Source organism: Pelophylax lessonae (assembly GCF_965119305.1).
Source record: "Pelophylax lessonae genome assembly, chromosome: 9".
Taxonomy (NCBI): Eukaryota; Metazoa; Chordata; class Amphibia; order Anura; family Ranidae; genus Pelophylax; species Pelophylax lessonae.
The window spans coordinates 212,697,387-212,712,289 of record NC_138776.1 but is presented as its reverse complement, the minus strand read 5'-3'; the positions used below and the strand labels follow the sequence as shown (position 1 = coordinate 212,712,289).

General features: G+C 43.1%; 1 protein-coding gene across 2 annotated transcripts in view; it reads right to left on the bottom strand.

Annotated features, from left to right (window-relative positions):
- CDHR1 (cadherin related family member 1) overlaps window positions 1-14,903 on the bottom strand; it is a 233,238-nt gene that overhangs the window by 66,981 nt on the left and 151,354 nt on the right. The gene's annotated exons all lie outside the window — the stretch shown is intronic.

Below are 14,903 nucleotides of genomic sequence, written 5' to 3'. Positions count from 1 at the left end.
CAATTAAACAAATTAAATCACACTTATTCAAAAGTCTGCATCCACTTAGTTATTAATACTGTGTATTGCCCCCTTTAGCATCAGTGACAATGTACAGTCTTTTGTAATAGTTGTCTAGAGGCCTCAAATCCTTGCAGGTGGTATAGCTGCCCATTTAACTTGGCAAAATGCCTCCAGATCTTGCAAAGTCTTGAATTGCAGGTTTGAGATCTCCCCAGAGTGGCTCGATGATATTAAGGTCAGGAGACTGTGATGGCCACTCCAAAACCTTCAACTTTTTCTGCTGTAACCACTAAAGGATCAACTTGGCCTGGTGCTTAGGGTCATTGTCCTGCTGTAAAGTCCCAGGGCGTCCCATGCGCAGCGTTCATGCAGCAGAATGCAAATTGTCTGCACAGTATTTTCTGATAACATGTTGCATTCATCTTGCCATTAATTTTCACAGGATTCCCTGTGCCTTGAGAGATCACACACCCCCAAAATATCAGCAAGCCACCACCATGCTTCACAGTGGGGATGGTATTCTTGTCTCTATAGGCCTTGTTGACATAGCACCTATGGTTGTGACCATAAAGCTCTATTTTCGTCTTGTCACTCTAGAGTTAAGGGTGGCAGAAGCTGTGAGGCGTGTCAAGGTGTTGTCGGGCATATTGTAACAAGGCTTTTTTATGGCATCAGCGCAGTAAAGGCTTCTTTCTGGCAACTTGACCGTGCAGCTCAATTTTTATCGTCATATTGTGCTCCTTGAAACAACCACACCATCTTTTTCCAGAGGCCCGTATTTACCGGTGGGTTTTTTATTTGTATCCCAAACAATTCTTCTGGCAGTTGTGGCTGCAGGTCACGCAGGTCTTCTGACAGTTCTTCTTTGCCTCCCAAGGCTCAATATCTAGCCTTCTCAGTGTATCCATGTGAGATATAATAAACTCATTAACTATTTATACACAGACGCTATTTGCAATTTAGAAAGCCACAGATGTAGGAAATTAACCTTTAATTTACATTTTAACCCATGTTGGTCACCTTGTGTGTCTATACCAAGGCTAAACATTCCAGGATATGTAAACTTTTGATCAGGGCCATTTGGATGATTTCTATTATCCTTATGACTTAAAAAGCCAAACAACTACAGTATCTCACAAAAGTGAGTACACCCCTCACATTTTTTAAAATATTTTATTATATCTTTTCATGTGACAACACTGAAGAAATGACACTTTGCTACAATGTACAGTAGTGAGTGTACAGCTTGTATAACAGTGTAAATCTGCTGTCCCCTCAAAATAACTCAACACACAGCTATTAATGTCTTAACCGCTGGCAACAAAAGTGAGTACACCCATAAGTGAAAATTTCTGAATTGGGCCCAATTAGCTATTTTCCCTCCCTGGTGTCATGTGACTCGTTAGTGCTACAAGGCCCAAGGTGTGAAGGGGGAGCAGGTGTGTTAAATTTGGTGTTATCGCTCTCACTCTTTCATATTGGTCACTGGAAGTTCAACATGGCAAAGAACTCCCTGAGAATCTGAAAAAAAATATTGTTGCTTTACATAAAGATGGCCTAGGCTATAGGAAGATTGCCAAGACCCAGAAACGGAGCTGCAGCACAATGACCAAGATCATATAGCAGTTTAACAGGACAGGTTCCACTCAGAACAGGCCTCACCATGGACGACCAAAGAAGTTAAGTGCACATGCTCAGCGCCATATCCAGAGGTTGTCTTTGGAAAATAGACGTATGAGTGCTACCAGCAGTGCTGCAGAAGTTGAAGGGATGGGGGGTCAGCCTGTCAGTGCTCAGACCATACATCGCACACTGTATCAAATTGGTCTGCATGGCTGTCATCCCAGAAGCAATCCTCTTCTAAAGATGATGCAAAAGAAAGCCGCAAACAATTTGCTGAAGACAAGCAGACTAAGGACATAGATGAACCTTGTCCTGTGGTCTGATAAGTCCAAAATAAACGCATTTAGTTCAGATGGTGCCAAGCATGTGTAGTGGCAACCAGCTGAAGAGTTTACAGTCAAGTGTGTCTTTCCTGCAGTCAAGCATTGTGCTGGGAGTGTCCCCATTTCCCAAAGACAACCTCTGGATATGACTCTGAGCACATGCACTCAGCTTCTTTGGTTTTCCATGGCGAGGCCTGTTCTGACTGGAACCTGTCCTGGTAAACCACTGTATGGTCCTGGCCACCGTGCTGCAGCTCAATTTCAGAGTCTTGGCAATCTTCTTATAGCCTAAGCTATCTTTATGTAGAGCAACAATTCCTTTTTTTCAGATCTGTAGGGAGCTCTTTGCCATGAGGTGCTATGTTGAATTTCCAGTGACCAAGAGTGAGAGCGATAACCCCAAATTTAACACACCTGCTCCCCATTCACACCTGAGACCTTGTAACACTAACAAGTCACATAACACTGGGGAGGGAAAATGGGAAAATAGGGGTGTACTCACTTTTGTTGCCAGTAGTTTAGACATTAATGGCTGCATGTTGAGTTATTTTGAGGGGACAGCAAAGTTGCACTGTTATACAAGCTGTACACTCACTACTTTACATTGTAGCAAAGTGTAATTGTTGTCACATGAAAAGATATAATATTATATTTACAAAAATGTGAGGGGTGTACTCACTTTTGTGAGATACTGTATGTGATAATAAATGGCTTCATATAATTACTATCCTTAATAAAATACATTTTTTCGGCATGATCAGTCATATGTTTATTATCAATGCTAAAACTTCATGATTTCTGCCAGAGTACGCAAACTTTTTAGCACAACAGTAGTAGTGTGGAGTCCTTTAACATGCAGCTTAGTATACATTAAAAAACAAAAACAAGTTTACAAAATAAATAGCATCACTACTTAATATCCATAATAGAAGCTAGCTCAAGGTAACACTGAATATGGTATATATTCAGAGATAACATGAGTCAGTTAAAAGGTATTGTAAAGGCAGAAGGTTTTTTTATCTTAATGCATTCTATGCATTAAGATAAAAAAAACCTTCTGTGTGCAGCAGCCTCCCTCAGCCCCCCTAATACTTACCTGAGCCCATCGTTATCCAGCGATGTTGCAGGAGTTTCTCAGCTGCCCGGGACTCACCTCCTCATTGGCTGAGACAACATTGGGGCACGATTGACCCCCAATGCTGTCAATCAAAGTCAGTCAGCCAATCAGGAGAGAGAGGGGACAGGCTGGGTTGTGGGCTCCATGTCTGAATGGACACAGGGAGCTGTGACTCGGCTTGGGTGCTCCCCACAGCAAGCTGCTTGCTGCCGGGGCACCCAACAGGAGGAAGGGGCAAGGAGCACATAAGAGGGACCCTAGAAGAGGAGGATCCGGACCACTCTGTGCAAAACCAACTGCACAGAGCAGGTAAGTAAAATATGTTTGTTATTTAAAAACAAAAGCAATCACTTTAAGTAAGTTAGCACTCTCCTGTGATATAAAATGATGTTCTGTAGTAGAAAATATTCTATTTATAAGTCCAATTGATTTTGAAAGGTGTGAAGCATGAAAATAGATATTTCAAGCAATTCACACATTATTTCAGCACAAAGCAACCTGAAGGAGCTGTCTAATAAGAAGTGATTGAACAGCACATAAGAAGATCTAGTGCACCTGTCTAGACAACAGCACTTAAAGAATTACTGTCTTGTTCTTTGAGGATCAAGCTTTATAACCTAATCTCAGATAAAAAACATTGGCTACAAGCTCATTGATACCTAAATAAGTATTCCTCTATATGTTTATTTAAACATTGAAGACCAAAATGACTGTTATACCGTGCCCCAGCAAAAATCATGTCACAGACGTGAAATAGCCTGTAATGCATAGAATACACAAAAAACAATGTGATGGCACTGTATTACATTTAAATGACATTGTTTGATAGGGAAATACAACAAATTTGTCAGGTGAGTGCAGCGAGTGGAAAGTAGGTCACACGGTGCTTATTGAAGAACAACACATGGGATTTTTATTGAAGTCAGTAGTAATTAATAATGTCACCAACAAATAAAGGAACATAAAAGGAAAACTGATGCTATGAAAATGACCACATATGTGGATGGAAATTAAATCTGAGATATCATGGTTTTGCATTGAAGAATTTATTCACTATATGAAACTCATAACTCATAGCCTGCGATAAGTTTCAAATGGTATTTCAGCGATATTTTACATTTGATTTAGATAGATTTAGGGGGGGGGGGAGCTCCGATGTGAGATGATGCTCACGTTCATGCTGGAGTAGATGACTCGCCGTCTGAACCCCCGTCGCCTGATGCATCCAGCGGCACACGGCCTTCTGACTCCCCTCCCGCCGCCCCTGCTGGGAAGCTTTGGTTTACCCACCGCCTCCATCATTGCTTGGGCTGCTGGGCTCCCCTCTACCTCCATCGCAGGAAGTCATGCTGGAAGGAGAGCCTATCGGTGTCCCATCCTCCCCAAACTGCTGCTCTGGGAGTGCTTTCAGGGGGACTCAAGTGAAGGTGTCTGAGAAAGTTCATTGAGGGGGGAAGTCATGGTGAAGACCCGTGAACCAGCTTAGCACATTATCTTCCTTCCGGCTCCATCCCTCTAGGGGTCCCCTTAAAGAAGAGAAAAACGATAGAACCTGTACTGGGATTATGAGGGGAAGGACTTTATAATAATTAGCAGAAGGTTTACTGCTGCTTTATCCTCTATCTGATTGCTGTATACTATGAAGCCCTTCCTCCTATGTGCTCAGCTATACATTTTATTCCTCCATTTAAAAGGAATGAGTCTATCCATGGCCTTTTTAGGCATTGCTCTTAGCAGTAAATTGCTCAACGTTGCTACTTTTCCATTTTTCCTCTTGTGGTAATTACTTACGGTTGCCCAGGCACTTCTTTTTTTCTTTTTTTTTTTTCAACCCACAGTTGAAACTATTAGGGGTCAAAGATGAGAGGTAAATCAAAAGCTAACAAAGTAGTGTAACCCACCCCTAGCCCAGGAGGTATAAAGTGTTAAATGTCAGCAGAGACTAGAATGGTGGAAGAGGGGCCCATTAGCCCCAAACAAGGGGCCTCTGGACGGCCAGGGACAGGAAAGCAAAGACTTAGAACGGAGGAACCTCCAGCATGAAGAATCAGTGGCCTAGGGGCAACCAGACCAACAAGTACTGGAGGGATCCCTTAAGGGGGGCCTAAAGTGCAAAGTGGAGGCTCTAAGAGGGAGAGCTCAGTCCTATTAGCAGAAAGAGATGCACTCCTGACAGTGCTGGGGGAATTAGGGAGATATGGGCAGGGCTGGACTGGCGTACCGGGATACCGGGAGATTTCCCGGTAGGCCGACTGCCCTGGGGCCGCTTTGAGAGCAGCAGCACCCCCCCATCACCACTGCCACCAATCTCCCCTCACCACTATAGCTGCCACTGATCCCACTCCCCTCACCACCATCACTGATCCAACCCCCCCACCACCACCACCCCTGCCACTGATCCCACCCCCTCACCACCACCACTGCCACCGATCCCACCCCCCTCACCACCACCACCACCACTGATCCCACCCCCTCACCACCACCCCTGCTGCCACTCATCCCACCCCCCTCATCACTACCATCATCGCTGCCACAGATCCCATCCCCCTCACCACTGCTGCCACCGATTCCACCACCGCTGCCACCTCCCTCACCACCACCACCACTGCCACCGATCCCACCCCCCTCACCACCACCGCTGCCACCAATCCCACCCCCCTCAACACCACCACCACTGCTACCAATCCCACCCCCCTCACCACGACCACCACTGCTGCCACCGATCCCACCCCCCTCACCACCACCACCGCTGCCGCACCCCTCACCACCACCACCACCGCTGCCATTGATCCCACCCCCCTCATCACCACCACCGCTGCCACTGATCCCACCCCCCTCATCACCACCACCACTGCCACCGATCCCACCCCCCTCATCACCACCACCGCTGCCAGCGATCCCACCCCCCCTCACCACCACCGCTGCCACTGATCCCACCCCCCTCACCACCACCCTCACCACCACTGCTGCCACTGATCCCAACCCCCCTCACCACCACCATCATCATCACCACTGCTGCCACTGATTCCACCCTCTTCACTACCACTGCTGCCACTGATCCCACCCCCTCACCACATCCACTGCCACTTATCCCACCCCCCTCAGCACTGTCACTGATATCACCCTCCTCATCTACAACCAGGGCTGCCGTTAGAAATGATAGGGGCCCTGTATAGCCTACCAGACCTGTTTTTTTTTATCCTGAAGCTATTCTCCCCTACCCTGCAGCAGAAAAAAGAGAAGCGTCAGCGCTGCTGTAGGGGCACAAAGGACAGCAGGCGGAAAGTGGTCATCAACAGTGGTTTACTAGAACAGATCTCCTGTGGTTCCCCCCCTCTGCAGCAACTGAAAACTGGTGGAAGGGAGAGAAGATGAAGCCAGCAGCGCTGCGAGTAAGGGGGACACATACAGGGGAGCCTGGGCAGCAGGGAAAAGGGGGAATCTGATCATGGACAGGAGGGGGTGATCAGTATAGAGGGGGGCAATTGCAAGAACCAAAGCAGCAGGAGAGGGAGGAGGAAAAGCCAGCTTTCAGTTGCTGCAGGGAGACCCATACAGGGGATCGGTTCCTGTAATTTTCCTCCCGCCGCACCAGTCACCCCCCTTTTCCATGATCTGATTCCTCCTACTGCCTGGGCCCTCCTGCTGAACTGATGGGGCCTGGGCCTCATACAGGAGGCCCGTACCCAGCTCACTCCTCTTGGCCCTGCTTCCTAGCTGGGGGGAGGGGGGTTGCATAGGGTGTCAAAAATCTTTCCACCAGCCCTGGTGGCACCCATATAGTATATGGCTGCAGCTAGGCTGGGAAAGGCCAGTAGTGACGTAATGGCACTGGGCGGTATCATTTTTATAGGAAGGCACTGATCTTGGTCGGGGTGGTAGAGCGCGTGCCTTTCTAAGACTGGACCCCTCCGCAGCCTCTGACATCTCCTGTACCATGTCCGCAGCCTATGACCTCTCCTTTACCATGTCCGCAGCCTATGACCTCTCCTTTACCATGTCTGCAACCTCTGACATCTCCTGTACCATGTCTTCAAACTCTGACATCTCCTGTACTATGTCCGCACAGCCTATGACCATCTCTTGTCTTTTATCATGTCTGCAGTCTCTGAGGGGGAGTCTGGAGAGGAGTCAGGAGTGGGAGGGCCGCCGGGATGGGGGTCACGGGAGAAGTCAGATGTATGTGGACTGTGGAGAGAAGACTATAGGATAAACCCAGAGCCAACAAGCTGGAACCAACTGACTGAGCCCTGCACGGTGCACCTGAGAGGAGGTCAGTGACAGCTCCACCAGACCAGTCTGAGTGGGGGTCAGTGACATAAGGGGGAAGTGAATACAGTAATGTAAGGGGGCACTGATATAAAGCCCCCCCCCCTTATATCAGTAACCCCCCCCCCCTTCTTTCTGCAGAAGGTGGTCTCTGGTCACATTTCCAGAGTTCCTGGGGTTCCCCTTTACATCAGTCTGCAGGATTCACCATTACAGTGCAAGGGGGAACTCTGCGGACCCTCATGTAAAGGCAGACTTTGATTATTTTTTATTCTGGTAATATATCACCATCGCAATAAGTGGACTGTTCTTGATAATTGCTCCACTTTTAACTGGAATTTGCTCTTATGTACAGTATGTATGTATCTATCTATATACATATATATATATATATATATATATATATATATATATATAAAACCCTATGTGATTTCATATCTGTCTTATCTACATATAATACACGCTTCACATGTGCTTTAAAATGCATGGTTTTCCCTTTTTATGATCAAGAAAATGACGCTATGCTGTTGGGCCGGTATAATAATGCTATGGGGCTGGTATGAAATTATTTCCAGGGCTGGTTTTTATTCCCAGTCCGGCCCTGGATATGGGAAGCTATCATATTTCAAAGTTAATATGGGTGAATCAGGGATTTGAAATATTACAATACCAAAGAGAGAACAACAGGCAATTCAGCCTAAATTCCCCTTTGTATGGTGTAGAGAGAAACTGGGATGCCTTGGAATTAAATTAACTACATTCTTAGTGACTCTGTATAAGGCCAAACATATACTAATGCTGTAAGGTGAAGGAACAGTTGAACTCCCTGAGACATAGACCTCTTTTATGGCTGGGCAGAATAAACGCAGGAAAAATGAATATTCTCCCCAAGCTCATAAATATATTCAAAATGATCCCAATCACCCTCCCCAAGGTCTATTTTATGAAGTCACAAGTGATGGTATTAAAATACATATGGGTACATAATCCACCAGATTACAGAAGACTGTATTCAGGTGGAACCTTGAAGTTGTTTGCTTCATAACATGGAGAAAAAGATGATGGTATATAAGAATACGCTAGTGCCTCATTTGCTGAACGCAGCTTAAAGCCTGATACCGGCACTTTGGCGATTGCCAGAAATCCTGAGTATGAGGGATAGGGCTGTAAGGGTGGATTGGGTGAGATCCATGGAGGAAATTATATCCATGGCAGAGGACTCCCATGGGAAATATCTGGATATATGGGGGGATTGGATGAAGTTTAAAAAAACCGAGGGCTATATGAAGATGTTGGGTGTTTGAGGTTGATAGTTGAGACAGCTTAGGCAGTAGAATTACCTGGATTTTAGAGGTCAGGGTCAAGGTGAGGAGATATGATGTATTAGAGAGAAAGAGCCTGAGAGGGAAGGAGGGTAGTAGAGAATAGAATAGGAGGGGATTTGGTTAATACATTTTTTTTTCTTCTTTTGGGGTGGGGGGGAGGGGGAGAGGGGTCATTATTACAGAAAGTTTATATGTAATGTTTATATATGATTGTTAATCTGTGTAACGACTTGCATTTTTTATATGCTCATTGAAAATTGAATGCAGTGTTAATATACAAAAAGATAGATTTAAAGGGTACGGTATCATCGGTTTTGTTTAAAAAGTATAGCATGCACATTTGCTACACAAGCCATGTTGTAATGGTTAATATATTACTAAAATTAAAATATAAAATGACCAATGCGCTACCACCCAAAAACGAACAGATATGGTAGGAAAAACAAGCTGCGAATCTGGATGCGAATCTAGCAGATAACCTCTGTAAAAAAACAGCTGCCAATCCTACATGTGTCACCACATAAAATAGGTAATGAGTAAAATAAATGGATAGGCGCTATTTAAAGGGGTATCACCTATACAATAATGATAACTCAGACCAAATAATAAATAATCACAAATTATAGCACCATATAAAGACAATTATAATCATTTGAAAAGTACAAATTGAAATCAACAACAAGAATTGATGAAGTGCTCAGTGGAAAGAGTAAAACATCAACTGAGTATAAATCCAAAAAAACAACAAACGATTCGGATACTCAGTTATACCAATTCTTAAACAAAAATTAATATGGTATATATCCTTGAATGAAGTATCCATTGTGCTTCAAGGAACGTAATAATTAGGGTTAAAATCTATTTTAACTGTAAGTTACTACTATTTTTTTCAATAAAAACCTGTCAATACTACACCATGATGGCCCAATGTTTTTGAGAACACAGTAAAAGTATGAGGCAAATGTAAGGATATTTCAATACGAGGAAGCCCGGTAGTATCCGGCAGCACCCCAGAGGATTGGAAAGTGTACCCATAGTCCCGCAGAAAGATGAAAAGATAGCCAAGACGAGATAGGAGTGGAGCAACCACACTGATAATAATACTAAGGCGTATTATCTGCAGCAGTAAGGTTAGCGGTTTGCACACCTAGAAGTGGCTGACACTGAAGAACATCAGCAATCACATATTATAGAGGTGGAAGAGGTGTATTAGAGGATACTTGATTTATAATTGGGACATTGGCACATTTTTCTTAACACTGAAGCACCTTTTAAAATGGACTTGCTGTAAATATGAAGAATATATGGATTAGAATTTATCCTGTAAAAAACAATACTGTTTAATTTATTTTATTAGCACTAGCACTTTGGATTAATATATGCACTGTTATTTTGAAGATTGACATTATTACACAGCATCACTATATATAGATAATACATGCACTTTATATTTAATCAATTTTTCAAGATTTGCGTTACTGCACAGTATCACTATTCATAAGTAATAAATGCACTTTATATTTAATTAATATTGTCACAGGAAATCTGCATTATTGCACAGCAGCACCGGTCATAAATAATATATGCAACTTATATATATATATATATATTTATGTGTGGTATTGCACTAAAGTCACTGTGCACTTTTTTCTGTATATACTGAGTTATCTATTTCCGTTATAATATATGTATGTGATACTGAAAATGTAATTTGATACAATTTTATTTATTGATTTATTTATTTGTTACACAATATAATTATTAGTAAATATCATAAAAGTAAGAATACATATTACCTTATTGGATCCTTGAAGCACAGTATTCCCCCCATTATTAATGGACTGGGGGGAACCCCACACGTTTTTTCTTCAGTTTTTTTACTGGCACTTTTCTTTTTTTTTCAGCTGTCAGCAGGGAAACCCATTAACCACTTAAGCCCCGGAGGATTTGGCTGCTAAACGACCAGAGGGTATTTTGCGATTCGGCACTGCGTGACTTTAACGGACAATTGCGCGGTCGTGCGACGCTGTACCTAAACGAATTTGGCGTCCTTTTTTTCCCACAAACAGAGCTTTCTTTTGGCGGTATTTGATCACCTGTGCGATTTTTTGATCACGCGCTATAAACAAAAAAAGAGCGTAAATTTTGCAAAAATAGCAATATTTTTCCCTTTTTTTTATATATGAAATTCCCCCAAAAAAAAATGTAAAAATCAAAATTTTTTAATATTTTCGGCCAATTTGTTTTATGCTACCTATGTTTGGTAAAAAAAATCGCAAAAAGCGTATTTTGATTGGTTTGCGCAAAAGTTATTGCGTTTACTAACAAAGGGAAAGATTTTTGTCATTTTTGTTGTTTTTTTTTTAACGCGTAATGGCGGCGATCTGCGATTTTTTTTGCGGTACTGCGACATTGCGGCGGACAGATCGGACCCTTGACTGACATTTGTGACACTTTTGGGGTTACCAGTGACATTTCTACAGTAATCAGTGCTATATATATGCACTGTTACTGTAAAAATACACTGGTAGTGAAGGGGTTAACTTTATTTGAGAGGGAGGGGCTGTGTGTGTCCCTAGGGGCGTGATTCTAACTGTGATTGGCTGTGGCTTCAACTGTATGCAGAGTGATCAATGGATCTACATAGTAGATCCATGTGATCATCTCTCATACAGAGAGGAGAATGACAGGCAGCTTGTTTACACAAGCTGCCTGACTTTCTCCCTCTCCCCCGCCGATCGCAGAGTGGCCGGCGGCGATCGGGTCCGCCGGTCACACGCGCGGGGGGGTCCGTGACCACGCGGGAGCGGGAGCGCGCCTCCGGCGGCGCGCGCTCGCTCCCTAAACCCTCACAGGCGAGCGACGTAGACCTACGTCACTTTGCCTGTGAGGGGCTGACCGCCGCCGTAGATAGTCGTGCGGCGGTCGGCAAGTGGTTAACAGCTGGGGCTTCCCAGCCCTGTTCCTTAACAACCAGCTTACTGTGCCCTGATTGGGCAAAGCTTTCCATTATGCATTGCTCAGTGTATAGCAGGATGTTCATCGGGGCAAACACCCGGCGAACACCCTGCAAAATTCAGTGTTCAGCGAACGGCCAAACAAACAAAACTGTTCGCCCATCCCGAGGAGGTAGATGGAGTGTGCAAGTGTGAACAGAGACAATTAAAAAGAATGGTGTTCTGCATAGTCAGACATAATAAGGCATAGTCAGGCGTAGGGAAGCAAGCAAAAAAATGCTCAAGTGTGAAGTAGGACTTGTTACCCTAAATATTAAAATTTTTCTATGTGTGTGTCCACATACAGGTATGTGTATTTTATAAATTATAGTAATAGTAATTTGAATGTCTTCCATCTGAAGTACCTGGTTGATCTTGACAATCACTTTTCCTCTTTGTTCTAATTAGTGATGAGCCGAACACCCCCCTGTTCGGTTTGCACCAGAACATCTCAAACAGGGGAAATGTTCTAGCGAACAAACGAACAATCACAAGTCCTCATTTTAAAGGCTTATATGTAAGTGACTATTAATCACCCGCTGGCAAGGGGAGATTCCAACCCATAGCCTCTAACGTGCAAGCCCGTTACTCTACCAGCTACGCCACCAAGCTTTTGGGAATCGGTACGGTGCCGCTAGTCAGGGTTTCACCAATTCAGACAGTGACGTTGCCGGCAATAAGCTCTGATTTTTCATACAATTTGACATGTCAAATCGCATGTCAAATCTGCCCAATGTGAATGGGTGCTTAATGTTCCACTAACGACTCCCAGAAATAGATTGCAAAATGCAGTGAGCTTGACAGAATCGCATCGCATGGGTGTTCACACCCATGCGATGCGATTTTGATGCAGGGAAAAAATGGTCCACATTTGCACCAAAATGTTGAAGGACCCTTTTTTCCCCGCACCTAAATCTTATCGTATGGGTGTGAACACTCATGTGATGCAATTCTGGCAAGCATTGCGTTGTGGGAAAGTCTGAGTTACTAAAATAGCAGAGATGTGATTTTTAGCTAAAAACACCAAAAAACGCTAAAAAAACACTGAAAAACGCCAATGCAAAAAATCTTAAAAATGCTGAAAAACTCACTACAAAGCTAGTGTTTTTATAACGTCCAGTGTGCATGAGGCCTTAACATTAAATTAAATCATGTTATGGTCACTGCTACCCAGATGTTCTTTTATACAAGTATTAGTAATAAGCTCTGCATGGTTTGAGATTACCAGCTCCTGTAGTGCATAATTCCTAGTTGGGGTCTCTATATATTTTTGCCCTTTAAATGTTCCTGCAGTGCCATTACTGCAGTCAATTTCTGGGTAGTTAAAATCCCCCATTATTATCACTGTCCCAGTCCTTGCAGCCCTTTCTATCTGTGCAAGGAGCTGAATCTCCACCTCCTCATTAAAAGTGGGTGGCCTATTAAAAACTCCAATGATTACCTTGGTAGTATGCACACACGTGTGCAGTTCCACCCATAATGCTTCAGCCTCATCACACTCTCCATAAACGAGGTCCTCTTTCACACTCACGTTGAGATCACTTCTCACATAGAGACAGAGTCCACCACCTTTCTGTTTTACCCTATCTCTCTGAAAGAAACTACAGCCAGGAATATTTATAGCCCAGTCGTGTGAAGAATGAAGCCAAGTTTCAGCAGTACCAATTAAATCATAGTTCTCAAAGTGCACCAAAGCTTCCAATTCCCCTATTTTGCTTGGCTGACTTCTGGCATTGGTAAACAAACATTTTAATACATTGTCACATTTTGCACACATATTTTGCATATTTTTTATTTTACTACAAATAGTACCATCTCCAATGGTTGTTTGTAACATAGGAGCCTTCTTATCACCTGCCATAGCCCTGCTTACATCTTTCCCCATTTCACCCATCAATATTGACTGACCCCTGTCTGACCCATCTGCCCCATTATAATCTAATTTTCCCTCCCTTCTCAAACCTAGTTTAAATACTCCTCCAGCCTTCCCATAAACCTCTCCCCCAGCAAAACAGACCCCCTTCCATTTACGTGCAGACCATTTTTAACATATAGATTGACTAACAATGTTGTTTCCCCCTGTGCCTCCTGTGCTAATTCCTTCAGAGTTTTGTCTCACTACTACAGGAGGTGTGTTACTGGCCAGGTCACCAGGTGAAAACAGAAGTAAACAAAATCCAAAGAAAAGAAAACTGATGCAGCCACCACATCAAATGATTGGCAAGATATAACATTTTTGGATTTGGCCTAATACCATTTTAGTTCTAATGTCGGGAAAGGCTCAAAGACAAGCATATCTCAGTTTCCACTATCTAGAAAAAATGTACACACAGGTGGGCACAAAAGCCTATTGCTCTCAGCTCTGAGGAAGAAGGTGTGTCCCTGAAATGCATCAAATCACATTGCTCGTCAGCTCACATTGCTATGTACCAGTCAGGCCATTCATTGCCACACAAGTTGATGATTGTGATTGTTTGCATTCTTGTTACTTCTATCTTTTGTATCTATCTATATGGCTTTTTGGTTTCTTTGTATTAATACAAAGTAAATCTTGGATAATGCACTAGGTGTTTGCACCTTCTCGTGTGTTTTTTTTGCAGTTTTATTTTAGATTCCCCCATCGGAAGAGGGCTGTATCGTTAAAGCAAAGATTCCACAGTTACTTGATCTGGTGATAGTCCTTTCAGCGCTGGAGGGGTTGTTTGTTTGCCTATCCAGGAGTTAATGCTTTGGCTCAGTGATACATATGGCAGTCTCATCTCTTAGCAGTAAGAAAAGCTTAAAATATTATGTTATTGGTATTTTATTGTGAATGTAATTTGCATGCATATGATTATCTATAATAATATGAATTATTCATTGTTCAGAGCCCAGTAATGTACTTTGGTTAAATAACGACAGCAGCCTTGGGAATTGCACACGTAAATGTTATTATTTCAAAGTTCACTTCCTCTTTTAATTTTCCTCTTGCTTCTAGTTATACATTTCATCTCCTCTCTATTTTACAAGTGTACTGTTAGTTATTTCATTAAAGCAGAACACTAGGCAATTTTAGGTTAGTAGAGATGGGAAGGTGTTCAAACTTAATTCAGTTTTCTATTTCTTTCTAAGCAATCAACAAAGAGATTTGCCCTCACTTTCTGTGTTACTTACACTAGTTATAAAGACTTGGCAGTTAATTTACTCAAGGCAAACAAGTTGTTCAATGAGGTGAAGCTCATCCAATCATGCGGAAAGAAAAATACAG